Source organism: Pleurodeles waltl, chromosome 1_2 (genome assembly GCF_031143425.1).
Source record: "Pleurodeles waltl isolate 20211129_DDA chromosome 1_2, aPleWal1.hap1.20221129, whole genome shotgun sequence".
Taxonomy (NCBI): Eukaryota; Metazoa; Chordata; class Amphibia; order Caudata; family Salamandridae; genus Pleurodeles; species Pleurodeles waltl.
In genome coordinates, this window is record NC_090437.1 from 883,224,719 (window position 1) to 883,242,287 (window position 17,569).

The following is a 17,569-nucleotide window of genomic DNA, read 5'->3' on the forward strand; positions in this document are numbered from 1 at the left end:
AACACAAATAGTGCTAGCTAAATCTTAAAGTTCACAGTAGACAACTATTTCAATATCGGAACACTTTTCAATCTATGTTAAAAATGTGACTTTGTTTTACATCCATTTGTCAATGCTATAGGTTCTGCACTACTGCGCTGTACTGTGTATGCTAGCAAACACATATTGGCACACCGCTTTTGCCATTTGTGCGACCTTGTGGCGCTAGAGAACCAAGTGAAACTAGACAGGCCTTGTTAACGGACTTCCAACACAGTGCAAAACACAGGGGAGAGGATGTGACGTAATGGCTAGAGTGGCCGACTTGAAGCTGGAGACCGATTTGAGTCTTGGCAGAGGCTCATCATCCTGGGATTATGGTTAAATGACAATGTAAATATGTACATTTATGTTCCCATCTGTAGTGTAACTGGTGTTCATGTAAAGCGATCCAATATCGTTGTGTCCAGTTTGTGCTATATGAAACTGTCAAAGAGGTTTGGCAGATGAAAGAGCCAGGGGGGTTTTGGGGGGGCGGTGGTGTACAGTGGGAGGGGAGGGTGAGCAAGGAAAGTAATACAAGAGCAGACATGTGCATTCCTAGAGAATGCATTTATAAAAGTTTAAAAAGTATCTTGCAAAGCATGTGGTCAGTGTCAGTGGAAACACACTAGGCAAAAGCCAGTAAGTAGTGATCGGAAGGAGTTCTTGGTCAGATGCATGCACGTCAAAGGAGAGAGCAGGAAGTAAAAGTAGACAATGTGCAAACCAATCAGAAGCATATAAATAGGAGCTACGTTGAACTAAGTCAGTGGAAGTTCAGGTAAGTAAGGGTCGGATTCTAAGCCCCTCTTAAGATTTATTTTTGTTATCCACAAAAGATTTTGCAAGCATGCGCATGCAGGCGAAACCTAAAAAGGAGAAGAGGCATGTTGGTCGGCCTGACCAAAATGATTATGTTCATAACATTCAAAATAGGAGTTAACCAAGGAGCAGAAAGAACTTGGTTGCACTTGACCCAAAGGAGCACTTTAGCTGTGCGACTCGACACTTAGATGATGATTGTGGAGACTTGGAAACGAGGTTTTAGGGTGCACAACATTGTTGCACTGGATTAACTGAAGTAAAATATATTGTTACATTGTAAGTGTATTGCTAAAATGTTGCTGACTCGTTAGAATGGTCTTCTTTACATTACGTGGACTTTCTGAAATGAGCAGAATGCCTCAATTTCACGTTTATGTAATGTTTTGTCCTATGTGAGTTGTCCGATTTCTATGCAGGTTGGCCAGCCTGTCCAGTATGTTTTTCTAGATCAGTGTACTGAAGGCAGTTGAGAGTTCAAGCATATTTAACATTACACCATGTCCTTTATTTATAAGGAATCTCCTCAGAAGCCAAGCAGAGTAGCCTCCATCTAATATCTGAGTAGAAACCAGACAGGAGTATAGATTTGCAGGTTTAAACAGAACGCCTACAACCTTTCTAGCTAGTTACCTTTCCAGACAACGTTAGGGTAGGCTAATTGTTTAGGATGCTGGGTTCTAGATCCACTTTATTAAAAAGCGAGTTTGCAAGCCCATCTTTTTAGAAGAGGTGGTTCGCACCTACAGTGAAGGAGATGCTGATTATGGTAGCGATGGTGGGAGCCAATATCTTTGCATGTGCAGATCTCTAGGGGAGTCCATGCATGTGAAATTGATGTGTATGGAAGCAAAGGCAGCATCTGATGTGGGATACAGTTGAAAAACTTAGGCTTGGGGAAAATATATAGAGTAAAAACAAACAAAACAAGCATTTGCAATGCAACGGGTCTCGCGTTTGCTCATGTTAGAGCTGATCGCGTTGTAAACTCCTAACCCGACTTTTCACCTATCGGGCAAAAGTGCATTTATGTACATAACCCGAAAAAAGTGAAATTAACTATGTAAAGCGCTCGACTTCTCCCAAGCGAGATCGCGCTCGTAAATTAGAGAAAAAGAAGTCCACAAGCCCAATGGAAAACAGCGAGCCTCGCATGTTTTCTGTACTTGGTCGCTGCGCTCGAGGAGGGCTAGCCACCGGAAAAGGCATGACGTATGCGTGCCTTCGACTAATGAAAGCAAGCAGATTTTATTAGGCAAGCCCACGAACCAATAAAAAACACTGACATGATGTTGACAGGGCTCCGAGCCCTTTTCTAAACACTAAAGCGTCTCGCTGCGATACGCATGCGTGAGCGCATGTAACGCAGATTCGACCCTAAAAAGTACTCCTTTTCTGACACAGCAGGTATTCGTGTTTAGCAGTAGCGCTATATTGCTTCCTTATGTTTAATATTTATCAATGAAGATGGTAATACACTGGTTACAGAATCTGAGAAGGCCCAAACTGCTACGCAGCAAAAGACGGATTAATTAATCTACTAGTTTGAGTAAAGTCTGTGATAGATTGAAAGCTCTATCAGTGGACTGATATGTGTGTCTTCCTGTGTTTTTTTCCATCTCAGTTTTTCTATGCAGTTGACTTGGTGCATAACATTCAACATAAGGGTTAATCTAGGAGTTTGGTTGTGCATAGCCCAAAGGGATACTTTAGCTGTGTGCCTTGAGCTATAGATGAGGATTGTGGTGATTTGGGAACGAGGTTCACTAGTGTGCAATATTGTTGCACAGGATCAACTGAAATAGAATGTATTGTTACATTGTAAGCATATTGTTGCTGACTCGTAAAATACATCCACTTTACGCGGGTTGGACTTTCTGGAACGAGCAGAATGCCTCAATCTCAGGGTTATGTAGCATTTTGCCCTAGCCGAGTTGTCAAATCTCTCTACAGGTACTTTGCCCGTGTGGGGTAAATCTATAGGTTATCATATCTACAAAGTAATTGGCTCTCGCATGAGGGTGAGGCCTGCATTGGCATAGTAGGGGCAGCATATGCCCAAGTACAAGCAAGGAAATCACCCATTTAATCTCAAGCTGTATAGTAAAAGAAAGTCGTTTTGTGGTGGTGTGCAGCCGACCCATCATCTCTGGGCTCGGTACCACTACAACTGCTGTGCCACTGGTAAATACGTCCCTGGAGGGGTTAGGAAGGTATTAAAGTAAATGGAGAAAATATGTTTTTGATGGGTCAAAGGGGTGATACAAGTTTGCTACGCGAGTGACCTAGTGAAAGTCTATGGAGTCGTGTTGCTTTTTTTTTCTAGGAAGGTGAATATTATTGAAGCAAGGTTGACATCCGCCAAGTACAGGCTGTGCTGGGGCAACTCTTTCGTTCATATACTTAGCGCTGCGTTGCATTTTAACATACTTTGCTATCACTCGTCTCAGCGTTACTCTTTTTAGCGACTCGGAAAAACGACGGCCCGAGTCGTCTGAACCAGTGACCTGAAGGTTGACATGAATTTGCTGCCGTGAACCACTTGACTAACCTCCTCAAACATGCAAGAACAGGGGGGCGAAGCATGGGCGAACACTACACTGCACTGCCCCGGGGGCAATCCGTTTCCGCGCTCCACGTGCTGTTTTGGCAGGCGGTGTTTCTTGGCTTGCCACGAAGGGCGCAGAGCCTGCATTTTCCCTTCACCGCAGTTCGGAAGTGAGAGCGTGTTTCGCAGGTGTCAGCGCGCGCCCGCGCCGCCGCACGCGGGCCTCGCACACCCCCAGCTCCTGGGCGCGGCGGCCTGCCGCAGCCCCGCCCCGCGCCATCTCTGCGTACACCGGAGTGCTGCGCGAGGCCTCGAAACCACACCCTCCCGGGCGGGCGGGCCGCCGGCCACGGGCTGAGGAAAACATTACAGCATGCGGGAGCCGGCGCGCGCGCGCCAAACGCGTGTGTTTTTGTTTGGGTTTTGCCACGCACTAGATTTAGTATACAAATCCCATCTGGCCGGGCGCGTGTTTGATTGGTTGTAGTGCGGGCTGGTTCCATTTATTTCAGACTTTCCTTCGCTACCCAGGCGGGTTCACGGTGCGCTGTATTGGCTTCGTGTGCAGCCCACATGCAAGCGCGCGGGTCTGACGTTTTAATTAGTGGAGTCAGTGAGTGGCGGAAGAGGAGAGTAACCTAACGAGCCCCGGCGGAGCGCGGCCGGGAGGTGTTGCCATGACGACAGGCGGAACGGGCCGAGCCTGTCAATGGACGGCGGGGAAAGGAGGTAGCCCGCACGCGGCCGCCCCGGCGCGCCCTGATTGGTCACACCTCTGTTGTCTTTGTGTGGCGCGGGGCACGCTGGGTAAGAGCCGGGGTGAATGCTCGGAGTGTCTCAAGGCTGCAGTGAGGTAATGCTGCTAGATCCGGGGGGACTGCGGGCTGCATGTTCTGAAAGGGTGCAGTGTTTTACACTGCTCCCCGTTACCCTCCCAATTAGTCTCCACCAACAACATTATTGTGGGATGTTTTGCAGACGGTAGGGGGGATAAACAGCAGGATTGAAGAGGGAGGTGAGCTTTTACAGTAAGTAGAATTATTGCAGGTAGAGAACAATGTGCATGAGGTGTGCAGTGAAAGGCCCAGAGAGGAAGCGAGGGATTGTAATGCTGACTCGTTTTAACAGCTTGTGCTTTGTGTACATTTTACTGGGCGGGGAGGATTAGTTGTATGGCTTGCCAGGGCTGCTGTTCGTGAAGACAGAGGAAGTGTGTGGCTGAGGAGAGGGACAGTGAGTGTGAACCGCGTGTTACCCAGCTGAATGACATTTATGTACAATATTGCCCTACACAGATCATTAATCAGCGAAAGAATTGCAGAACATCAGCAAAGCATTATTACTGTTGTGCTTCAATATATGTTGTAGTCTATTGATCGAGAATTGTATGCACGACGATTATGGAGCACCCTACAAAGTGAATTATCTAGCAGGGGTTAATCTGCAATGTATGTATGATATTTTATCGCAAAACACATTTACATATGATTGCTATTATCAACAGTGGCAGCACTAAGGGGCTCTGCTGTAACATTTGAACCCGTGACCTACAGTTCAGATAGAGATCACAGCAGAACATTGTTTGGTTACTGAGGTTTTATTACTGGTTATTCTAAATGTTCTTGAATTTCCAGTTAAGCGATAAAAACGTAGTGCGAACGCTCTATTGGATACAAATATAGTTTACAGTTGTATAAGGATACTATGTACTTTAGACTGTCATGTTTTTTTGAAAATAGGATTTCATGTCGAAATACTGCAGGCCTTTTCTTCAGGCAGTTATACATACGATTGAAACCCATGATTGGAGCTAAACGTGGTTCCTGCTAATATGCGTTTGATGTCACTGTTTTGTTTTACTGTGCAGTTTAGTAAATATTCTATCCATACTGGCTAACATGTTCTTTCCACAGGCTCTTTAGCTTTAAACCTTGTGCCAGATATGGAAAGGACCAAGTACACCATTTAAAGATGGGTCTCCGATTCATTCTGCACTCTGATTTACTCCCAGCCATCTTGCTTTCTGCCAGCTTCTGGAAATTACATTACATCATTGTTTTCAAGCCTCCAAGTTCTCCTTGTCATTGCTGCTCTGTGAATCATCTAGTAATTGGAGCAGGGAGAATGCATGTATCAAAGCGCAAACCCAGAATGTCTGAATTTTGAGATCCGTCTTCACGTCACCACATTAGAGATCACAAGCTCTGAGTAGCGTTGTCCCTTTTAGGATTACTTGAATCAGGACATCCATAAGTAGCAGGTTAATAGATCAGAATAAAAACATTTGAGAACAGTAATGCTGACCCCCAAAAGGTCTACATGAATTGAGGTTTAAATGCACATTTGCTAAATGCAGTTTGTAGCCAAGTAGTAACGATTTTAGTGCTCAACCTGCAAGAAGCAGGCACACCAGTTGTCCGGTATCTTTTTTGAAGGCTCGTCAGGTCTTTGTCTGTGTGTACTATTTGGGATCGCATAAAGAAAAGAGGTTCATGTTAGGTATTCTTATATTCACACAGCTAACAGTGTATTCCCTCTTTTCCCAAATTGTCTTAGTTGTGCCTTTACTTCACCACCCTTTTAAGCAAATAAGATGGCTGGGTTAGCAAGTTCACATTGAACATGGTGCATATCTACTCTTTTATGAAACGGTTTACACTATACCGCACTTCTTGCATTTCTGATGTTCTTCAGGTCTGGTGCTTATTCAACTGCTCCATTTAACAGTTATATGACAATCATCCTTGGTCAGTGGAGATCCTTACCACGTGGGCCTCCGAATAGGTTACCCAGATTTCCAGACTGAGGACCCTATTTTAGTTACATTCCTGCTATAGTTTCTTCTTGCTGTGGTGAGGTCCTCTATGCCACACAGGGTCATAAAACATTAGGGGGAGAGGGGGCACCTGCATTCAAGTCTCAAAAGTAGCTTCTTTTTAGGCCCCATGTAGAAGTAGTACAATGTGTCACTCTTCCACTAATGCATCTTGCTTGGTAAAAGGAAGAATTCACAATCAGCTGGTGGCTTTCAGCGAAAAACAGATCTTGTGCATCAGCGCCGTGAAGTTCTCGCTATGGGCACTGGTGTCTTGGACTCCTTGAGGTAGGTTCTCTCCCTTTGGTTTCACCACATGTCCTCTTGAGTCTAGAGGACTCAGTACTTAAATAGATGCCTCTAACCGAGTCATTCATCAAATAAGTCACACAGACTCAATTACAGCTTCAAGATATCAAATTAATAAATACAAAAAGCCTCAGACCTTACTTGCAAACAACATACCATCTTTATCATATATGCCTGAGTCTTTTCAATGTTAAATTACTTCAGCGATTTCATTCAGTCATTTCATCTGTCAGAACATTAATCTCATGCAGGGTCTTTCCAGCCAGACTCTCCTAAAATTGTTCACTTCCAATTCTGTGTGTCCAGGTCTAAGTAGGATATACCATTGTGCCCAATTTGTAGGCATATACCCACCCCAACCATTAACCAATTTGCCACTTGATGAAAGCAGAATCTCTTAAAACACTAATGGAACACCTTACACAATATCCTCATATTGGTATTTGTGTCTTAACTCATTCATAATTAGATTGTAGCTCGTAAATAAAGGGCACATGCTTCATAGGCCCTCACATTTAAGGCTTGTATTGCTAGACTCTAGATGTAAATGTAAATATGTGGTAAAAGGTCCAAAGCTTGTTACTGTGTTCCAACAATCGTAATAATAGCCACCTGCATAACTTTCTTACTTGCATTACTTTAACATACTTAACCCTAGTTTTTTAAGCATTAACCACTATCTGTGCAACACTTTTCGACCTATTCACTGAAAAGTTGTGGCTATACACCCTGACTCAGGAATAGCTTCACAAAGGAAACTTTTGCACCTCCAAACTTGTGTAAAAGAAAATAAGGGAAATGTCATCAAAATGGACAAGGCTGTTTCGCCCTCAACGATTGATATATATTTGTTCTGGCGATAGTAGACTACTGTTTGTCTGCCCATATGGTTGCACCTGACCAGTGAGTATTCATAGTCGGTGCCTATACTGTTTGTCCTCCCACATGGTTGCAGAGGGCCAGTGAGTATTCATAGTCGATGCATGTACTTCAGGGGGCCATCTTCTTTACTTTCTGCACCAAAACTTTACATCCTTTTGCAAATTAGAATGAGCTGTTGATTTTGTGCAGGGTGCATGTGCTTGCATAATATGAAGCACCGAATGGCATAGAACTACATCAGACTAAATTCAGAAAAGACCGATATGCTCATGTGGTAACATAAAAAATATACCCCAATTTAGTACTGTGGCTGACAGGAATAGCCTTTGCCTCCAGTCTATTATAGGCAGTTTAAAAAGTAGAGTTAGCAGTGAACTCCAACCTATCATTAAATCACAGACCAGCAGCATAGTTAAAACCTGCTTCTTTCTCCTCTACGTTTTATTCCACAAACTACTGTATCTGCTGTATTCACACAGACAGCCAATAATGCTACTGCATGCCTGGCTCCAGCAGATGCAAAACACAGCAGCACAAAAGGTCCTTCATATATGCTCAAGAGAACACATCGCAAGAGACCGGCATACCCATCTTCACTAGCTACAAATAACCCAAAAAGTACAATTCAGAGCTCTGTATCTAAACTACGGGGAATACTGCTGAAAAGATTCAGAGTTTGTTCAGTTCAAGGAGTACATTCTCTGCCCTGCTCTCTCACTGAGGTCGACAGAGTCTCTTGGAAACACCAGACCAACTTAAAAAAAAAAAAATTAATTGCAGGCAAATGATTTCCTCTCCTGATGCCATAACACAACCAGAGCCTCAAGTAACTGATCGTTATTCCATGCCACTAAACACAAAAACACATCAAACCATCTTACACAGAAACACACCCACCACATCAAACAGTAACAAGGCACTTAACATCAGACCAGAGTGAACTATCTCATTTACACTGCCAAATTCACAAGACACAACACCTTCTCTTACCATTTATAACGTCACCCATCAACGTGCCACTGTGCTGCTGGGTCATGGGTGGGCTTCTCTCTACCAGGCCTAAAAAAGCCACATACCTACCAACAACATAACACAAGTAAGAACATGAATATGGAATCTTAAACCACTGCTATAAACACACACACACACACCTTCATTTACATCCATGCACACAGGACACTTTGTAACTCCATCAAGTGGCCAGGGAACTCATCACGAGAACATGAACACACTGTACCAACGAAGTCTCAGATCGTGGGAGCTAGTAAGACATAATAGAAGACCAGGAGTATGCACTTTCAGGGCAGCCAATAAAAATAAACAAAGGCTATGAAATAAACATGGGATTAGACCCATGGACATGACCTCACTTCCTACAATCCACACACAGTTTTGGCCACCCATCACCAGGTTATCTCCAGCCAGTCGTGTGGGTGAATTGAAAAATATGAATGTAGCACTAGAGCATAACAAAGTCAGGAGATTCAGAAATTATAAGATCCTTCTCTGGCCTGGATTGCCAGGAACATAGTGGAAACTGTGAGAAGATAAGAAGTTACCTGCCCCCGTGCATAGCCTTAACTCTGCTGTGAGAAAACCATTGGAGTTCTCGTGAGCTCTCTGGAAGGGAAAGTTTTTGCCAGAAGAACTGTTGAACTTTTTTGGTAAGTGTAGGAATGGTTTGAGATATAGGGGGTTGCTATATTCAATAGTGCAGTAATTGTCTTGTTCTCCGGCAGAGTGAAAGGTATATCTTTTTCATCAGTAACTGTTTTAAAATGTGCCACAATTTTGTGCATTTTCTTCATCAGTTACATATGGTCTTGCACTCCGACAAGGATGTGTTCTGTGGCTCGGTAATATGATGTTCTGTTACAGTGTACTAAGGGTACACACTATCATAGTATAACCAAAATATTGTGAGGACACATGGGAATATTATGTGACTCGAAATATTTTCTTACCATTTTTTTTCTCCGGGCTCAGTGTTCCAAGCCCAGTAATTCTAATTAAAAGTATTATTTATAGCACTGTATTTGCGAAAACTATTGACATATAACCTTCCTTTTATTCCATGTTTGGGCTGCCCTTAAATGTTGACACGTGGTGCCTTCTGTGTTGAGATTTATGTAATTACATACATGTGGGTGCATTTGTGCAGATGGCTACTGATGTTTGGAGTTATAGCGTTCTAATATTTGTGACGATTTACTATAGGGAAGAGCAGGAGGATAGTCCGTTGGATAGGATATATGTTTTGTGGGTTTTTGGTCTATATTGTGGTGTAATGTTGAACCTCTTTTTTTAGGCTTAATAAAAAGTGCTAGATTCTAATGGGTCAGGGGTCTATGCAGGTTGTTTTGTTTTCTTTAAAATATTTACAAAGGAGGCATGCTCCCATTTCATAAATGTGTGTATAGATGTTCTCCTCTTTTGGGGCCTCTCTGGCTCCTTGGTACAAAAAGTCCATGCAGCCTAAGGAAAGGTGACAGTCTGAAAGGAACATTGGGTTACCTGAGGCCCATTGCCCTTGTGGAATCGGGAACACCCCCATCATGTTGGAGGATCAGAACAGAGCTTGACATGTTCAAAGGCATCCAGCCCTTAGCCTACCCCAGCCACCCTGTTAGTTCACACTAAACAGAGTAGCACTAGTCATGCTGTGACCATTTCCTGAGACTAACATTAAGAAGGTATCCTTGCGAAAATAGTTTTTCCTCCCTCTAGAAACACCTCTCTTTTGTCTGGTAAGCACAGGAAAGTTGAGATGAAATGGAACCATACCATATATCTAAACCACTTCTCTGCAGTCCCATTGTAACTAAATATTGCCACTACTGATGGAAAGTGGGGTGGCATAATTTCCACATCTGATTCAAACTTAGACCCAGCTTCAGGAGTTCACTGTGTTCTTCCACCTTTTATAACTTTGTCAGAGTGCGTGTCTGACATAAAGTAGCAGCGAGCAAGGCATGTTTAGCTTCTGCTACATGTGGGCTAAGCAAAGCAAGTTAGTTTGATTAATCCCTGGTTGGGCACTAAACCACTGGAATAGTTTAGAGCTGCACTTTTCTTCTTTTCAGTAAAGCCGGCTTGATACATCCATGGCAAAGGCAAGTCACAGTGACCTAATTAGGCTGAGACCTGCTGGGTATTGCTTTACAAGTGGGGAGTTTGAGTGTTGGTGTTTTTTTGGTCTGTGTGTCTTCTCAAGATATTTCCAGCAGAAGGGCTCATTGTTTGTGTTCTTATGTGTAGCCGATGAGGAAACCCCATTAATACATTAAAGGGAGGAGGTGATCTACTGAGAAGTAACCTACTTGAGTAGAGATACACTATGTTTTATTTTCTCTATTACCTACTATCAGAACGATGGTTTAACAAGAGCCCTCTCAATGAGTCTGGCCATAATCCTCGGTCAGTCCTCATGTTGGGCACTATCCTTCTACAGGTCAAAATGGGCATCCTTCAGTCCTTAAAGGTTAATTTGGTGCAAAGGACCTATGCATTAAAGGTGAGGTAGGCTCCATCTCCCCGTTCCCAAAAAACACATGAATCTGACCTTGTATAATGTGGTGCTCGTGTAAAGCGCTTTAATGCCCTTGGCAAAAAAAAAAAAAATAGCTAGTCTAGCTATTCGTTCTGCGGTGTGTGGAAGGGATGCATGGTGAACGCCTTTGCACAGTGCGTCCACAGTGCATGGTTTTCATGAGGCACGTTGACCGTTGCTGCACCTGGCTGAAATTTCAGCTGATGCATGACATAATTATCAAATACAAATTACACAAGATACCACTTGTAATGATAAAATCAACAGGCATTTTCACTTGTGTGTATACAGCCACCGTTGCTGACCATATGCGTCGATTTTTTTTTTTTTAACCGAGTAAAATTTTTTACTTTTGTTTAACCTATTGTCATTTTTATTCTACAAATATCTAAGTGTATAAAGTCGTTTCATGCAGTCGTGTTTTGTTATGAATGTTCCTGTACAAAACTGGGTGCATCTGATAGATGCCGAGTCCCAGTACTCGCACCCAGTTACTCACAGGTCTGGTGAATAAGAGATGACAAGCCAGTCGGTGTGGGCTGCACTTTTTCCTCTCCATCTCTAAATCCAGATTTTTGTAGGTCAAGTTACTAGTGCATGCATAAATTGGCGCCCTCTTCCGTGGGTCGCGCGAGACGCCATGGCACTCACCTACTGGTTCATTATTTGGTACACGTGTTTAGCACACTGCCATTGTGCCCCCCCCCCCCCCCTCCCCCCCCCCCCGAACCTCTCCTGTGTTAATGAGGCTTTGATGGGCTGTAAAACAGCAGGGGCGTGGCACTCCATGAACTATCATGCATAGTCAACCGCTGCAGCCGCTTGTGAAATGTGTTATTTAGCATCTGCTTGTTGACTAGTCACCCTCTTCCCCATTAGAAGTTAAGTCGCGCGCTTTTCTGATGCAGAGCAGAGGGCCTGGCCTCTGCCTCACCCACTTTTCTTTCCATCCGTCTAACTTCCTCCCGACTTTGAGATTGACCTCTCTTCTTTCTCACAAGTGACCTGTTAACGTCTTGGTCAAAGAATACGGAGTTATCCCTTTTAATTTGTGCACTGCGTGTTTTTATGCCTCCATATGGGAGTGGCTGCCTTGTAGTTAGGTTTTTCAGTTTACTCAAAGTCCAGGAATTAAGCTGCAATAGGAGACCAGATTAGGCAGCGGGATTGACTAATTAGACTAATTATACAGCAAATAAATGGAAATTGTGGCACATTATGAGGTTAACACCTGAATTCTATTGTGCATTTTATGGAATTACTTGGCTATTTCGACATTTTAACATGCGTAATTTTATGGCTGTTACTCAACAGCTTTGTTTATAGATCTTGGCACTGTGCTGCTGTACGTTCTGAAAAGTGATAACTGACGTGACTAGTAAATGACGCTACCCCTCGACTGGACAGTGTTATGAATGATACCTCAAGAATCACATATCAGATCCCCTAAATACATCTAAAGTACAAACAAAATATGTGAAGGCAGCATTCTGTTCTTGATTCAGCCTTGTGAGTGGAGGAATGTCACTTGTAAAGGAGATTTACTGCCATGGAAATTCTGACTTACAGGAAAAAATTCTGCAGCTGCAGATTTGTTTGGTCGGGACAAGCGGGGCTGTGGATATTCCTGGGTGGGTCCACCTGTAATAGTTGATGAACACCCACAAACCTGTATATTTTGTGGTTATTCAACAGACTTGCAGGGGATTTAACCACCTCGAAGCTCTTTCGAAATGTACTTCTCGCAATGGCAGGAATAATTCTGTTTTAATGAGCAGGGTACACCCAATTTACATGACTGTGTAGACCATGCATAAAAATATGTTTTCACTTGTACAAGCCAAAAAAACAGTTAAATATACAAATGTGCATTTGCATTGCATAGCTTTTTGTGGAATTCTGCACCTGGTTGCCAACAACCACCGAGACACCTCCCCTCTACAGGACTCCTAATCGCACACATGCCACTTGGACACAGAACTATTTCAGGAGTACCAGCTTTCCCTTTCATCGCTTCCAAAGCATGGAATAACTTCTCACTCCACATCAGAGCCTTCTCCTTTCTTCTTGATAGAACTTGGATGCCTCCAGTAGGCCCCCGCCCCAACACCCGCCAAACGTAAACTGACAAAATCTGAATGTTTTTGGCATTGGAATAATTTTATTTGCAAATGTCAAATAATTAAAATTCACAAATCATAAAACATATCCTGTAAGTCAAAATTCAATCCTGTCATAATTCTCAGAAATCATGATAACGGCACAACCAAGGATCTTCCAGCGTCCCGAACACCATTAGACCACACAGGTGAACCGTCCTTCACCTGTATCCTTGGTGGGGGAGGAGAGAGTTTCCCAACACCTCACAGTCCCTTGTCCTTGTGCTCCGGGTTCCGCCCCTCCACCCAAATACCAAGCTGCAGTGGGGGTGCAACGGAGTGGCCAGGAGCGGGAGCCCCGTGCCCACCCCAGCGATCTGGGCACCCTAACCCCCAAGCTGGTGTGTACATACGCCAGTTGATTCACGACTGCAGGATCCTACCTTCGGTGTTACCCAGGGTACCCTGCCTTTGTTACCTCTCTGTTGCTTAGGGTGAATTTATTATTTCATCTCGCGGCTAGTATTCCACCTTACACATTATCCTCAACCTCATGGACAAAGGGATGGGAGAGTGGGTAACACAGATCGACCAGTCACGCCACATCCACGAAAAAGGCTGAGGCCTGATCTGGGGGGCACTTAAATACCCCCAATGGATTCGGCGGCCGGAAGTGACAGGCGCGTCCGCCCCACCTTGATTCTTGCACTTCTGCCAGAAGCGTCAGGCCAGCAACGTAGGACCACAGTGGTCCCGGGTCCTAAACGCTGTCCCCCCCCCCCCCCACAATTGGGGAGGCGCTCTGTCAATTTTGCAAGAAGCCGAACACCTGGCTTTTCAATTACCAAACCTACATAGGCAGAGCTAGGCATACACACCTGCTCAGCACCAGCATACCCTCAGACATGATAGTGTGCTGTACAAATACATGTTATAATAATTCTGCATGCAGAAATAGTACTCTTGGATAAATGCGACAGTCACATATTTTTATGTCTACTCCAGAAAATTATCTGACAATTCCCTAAAAAGTCAAAAACGTTCAGAATTTTTTCTAAGTAACTGTTATGAAGCGGGCTGCCACAGATTTTCTGTTTCTCTACATTTCTATGTTGTCTACATGGTAATAAATGTGCCATAATGTTTCCTTGTTGTTTCTTCAAGGAGTCTTGCGAAACTCTGCATCTGTGTTGGAGACTGCAATGATCTCACATAACACCATATCTTTAAGTGTGGTTGGGTCATGCTGTACAGTGCTGTGAAAAATCACTTTGATAAGTGCGATATGTGAAACACATTAAAAATATGTACCCTAGGAGTAGAGAACATTGGGGATCTGGGCTGTGCTATGATCCTTTAAGAAAATAGGCCATGCGTTATCTGTTCTACATGTGAACTAAGGCGCTGCTTTCAACAATGTACGTGTGAAATGGTTTTTGAGCAGATTGCTTCAAGCACAATCGCGGTCGACTTGTGACAATCACCTATATTTGTAGTGCGGTGTTGATGCAAATTTAATAATTGGTAGGTTGACACCACAAGGAAAATCTCTCTAAAACATACACTATTTTATGTGATTTTCAGCTGTGGGGAGGTAGTTGTTGACTCCTGGCACAGCTGTTCGTGGCCTTGATGACTCTAGTGTTTGAGTTGATCGGGAAATATATTATCCACATGTGCCAATTTCCTGTCATCACTACTGCAGTTAGGATTCTTCATCGCTTTAAAGGCTGCTTGAATGGCTTAGGCATAGTTTTTCTTATGTTTGTTTTTTTTTGGTTGCATTTGTTCCTAATTGTTGTAGCAGTAGGATTGTTGGTCTTTTGCTTGCTTTTAAAGAAAAAATAAATATCACCCACTTATTGCTTGCAAATAATTCTTGACTTCTGTTGGCCAACTGCCTCATGCACCCTTCAGCACAATCCTAGACAGCTGATAGATGGCCACAGAAGGCAACAGTCCGCACATTATACCAAGTGGGTTATTTTAAAATAACATCCCTTCCTTTTATATTCCTTTTACTAAACCTCAGCCTAGGTGTCATTAGCTGAGCATGTTGCTAGTCACATTTTTGCAAATGAAATACAGGAAATTACTTCTCTCAAGCCAGTGCGCAGTGATTGAAACACTTGGTCTGTGCTCACTCAGGCATCTGATAACGAAACTCAGTTTAGTGTTTGGCACCACCAGTTGACTAGTAGAGTTCTTCAAGAATAATGCTGCCACTTACAGCCAGCAAACCAGAAAGAGGATGGATATTTTGGGATTTACTTGGCAGGGGCAAGAGGAATTTCTCCCAACAGAAATGGTCCGATGGATTGTTTCAATATGATATTGTGTCTTGGATTTTGCACCCTTATTTCATTAAGTTATTAGCCAAAATTGTGATATTGTTTTGTGTTGCGCCAGCAAGTGAAAGTGAATTTGGCCTGTGAATTTGTGGAGCAGAGCACTCCTTAGCGTACATTCCTCTTCACTGAAGAAATCTGTTTCTAATGTCACAGGTGACATGAAGTTTGGGATTAGGCAGTGAAAGTGTACAACTCATTTTTAGGTTGAGGGTGACATCGGGCAAGCGCTGCTTTCCAATGTGTTGTTAGCTATCTGTGGGCTTGCACCATGCCCACCTCACTCCCCTCACTTTCATACGTTCCTGGACCTGCCTTTCAAAAATCCCTTGATGTTGTAGGTAAATGCTTTTTGTTTGTCCCGCCTTGAGGCTGGTTTGATACCGCCTTGGCAACTGACCCTGTATAATTACACGATTACCAATATGTTCTGCTATAGAAAAACTCCTTTTTCCTTTTGTCTCTCTCCTTTGCACTCATGTTCGTGGCTTCCATGGCGCTTAGAAGTTTCAGAAAGCACAAACTCGATCTGCAGTATTGCAGCACTTTGAAAGACTACCAACTACATCACATTGGTTTTGTCTCTCCTTTGCGCTCCGTGGCAGCTATGCCGCTTTCAAGTTTTATAGAGCCCAAACTTGTTTTTTTAGGGCTTTCTGTCAGCTGTTTGCTTGTTTCCCAAAATCTTTTACCACACAGAGGTGGAGATATTTTGCACCGTGGAGAGCGAGGAAATATAATTTCCAGGAGTCAGACATCACTTGACTTGAGCAGTCTTCGTTTGCTATTTCACATACTTTTGTTTAGCACAGCAAAGGTGGCCTGTGCGAGATCCTCCTCATGGCGGGAGTAATTTTGAAACACTTGGCTGATTTGCTTAACATTCTTGTGGCTGCGCTGCCAGGTAGACTTGATAGCGTTCGGTGCCAGTTGTTCGTGCTTTGCTGATAGTGTACTGTCTGCATCGTGAACATGTTAATCTGCTAGGTCTCTTTCTGTTTGTGTCTTATTCTCCTTAAATTCCATCTTTCCAGCTGCTAGCTCATTTTCCTCATGCAATAAAAATTGGAATTAAGGTTAAACATAACGCCAAATTCGGTCTTGGAAAACTGTAACTCCTGTTGTGAGGAGCATGCGGAAGCTGGCACTGGCGGCCATAACCCTACCACATCTTCAACATCAGGTCCACGCAGTAATGGTACAGAGTAATAGGTATCACCCTCTGTCTTCAAAGTAAAGGGGTCCAGCCTTGAAATATTTGTTTTAAGTAATATCAAGACTCTGCAGCTGATATGCCTATTTGTCTTTGTTGCAAAATTCATGTGAAACCTATCCACAAGTCCAATGCTGAACAAATATTGTGTTTAAAAACAAAAAAAATGTTCTAATAGAACTACTAACCCTTTAGTTATATGCAGGGCCACTTTAATTATGTGGCAGAAAGGACCAAAATATGCGGCAGGGTTGACCAATTAATGTGACAAAAAAGTCCAGTTATGCATTTACAATGCCAATAGCTCCAACTCAAGTAAATGCGAGACCTATTGCATTGCAAATGCTTGTTCAAAGTTCTGTGTCTGCTGGTGCATTCCCAAATTCCCTGCCACTCTCTCTGTTTCGCTCTAGTTTATCTTTTTGTTATGTCTCACAGTATTGTTTGTGCATTTTGAGGTATCCCCTTGCTGTATACACCGTCCACTGCCTCATGCTGCTGTTTTTAATATTTGAGAAATATATAAATCGGATCAGTAATTCATGTTTGTTAATCTAGATTTATGCTGCCTTTCTTCCTATGCCAGAAATTTATATTTTAATATTTTTACACTCATTAATTCACGTGGCTTTTTTGGCATTGATATCAGATATTCGACTTCGTACAGTGGTCATGATAAGGGACTGCTTTATCCTTTATTGAAATGTTAATTCTTATAATGTGTACCAAAGTGCCACGTTTATAGACGCAAGTATTGGAAAACTTTTGCAAAGGAATTACCGAAGTGATAACCCTGCTGCACTGTCAAGAGAACGGCAACTACCCTTCATTTGTGGGATGATACAAATTAAAAACACACAGTGGTCCATATACCCCAGAGGAGCGAAGACTGGTGGTTGGTAGATCTACGCTTTTCAGCAGCCAAGGCCCTCATTTGTAACCCTGGTGGCAGTAGGGAACGC

At 43.2% G+C, this 17,569-nt stretch overlaps 1 protein-coding gene across 4 annotated transcripts in view; it reads left to right on the plus strand.

Moving 5' to 3' along the window:
- Positions 1–17,569, plus strand: part of STOX2 (storkhead box 2) — a 410,255-nt gene that overhangs the window by 277,241 nt on the left and 115,445 nt on the right. Inside the window, exon 1 of one of the 4 annotated variants that reach the window (XM_069199370.1) lies at positions 3,816–4,244. The exons of 2 other annotated variants lie outside the window; for them this stretch is intronic. The gene's annotated coding sequence lies outside the window, so the exon portion shown is untranslated. Of the gene's footprint in view, positions 1–3,815; positions 4,245–4,265; positions 4,420–17,569 lie in introns of those variants that run through there. One more of the 4 variants, XM_069199378.1, reaches the window with a different exon arrangement.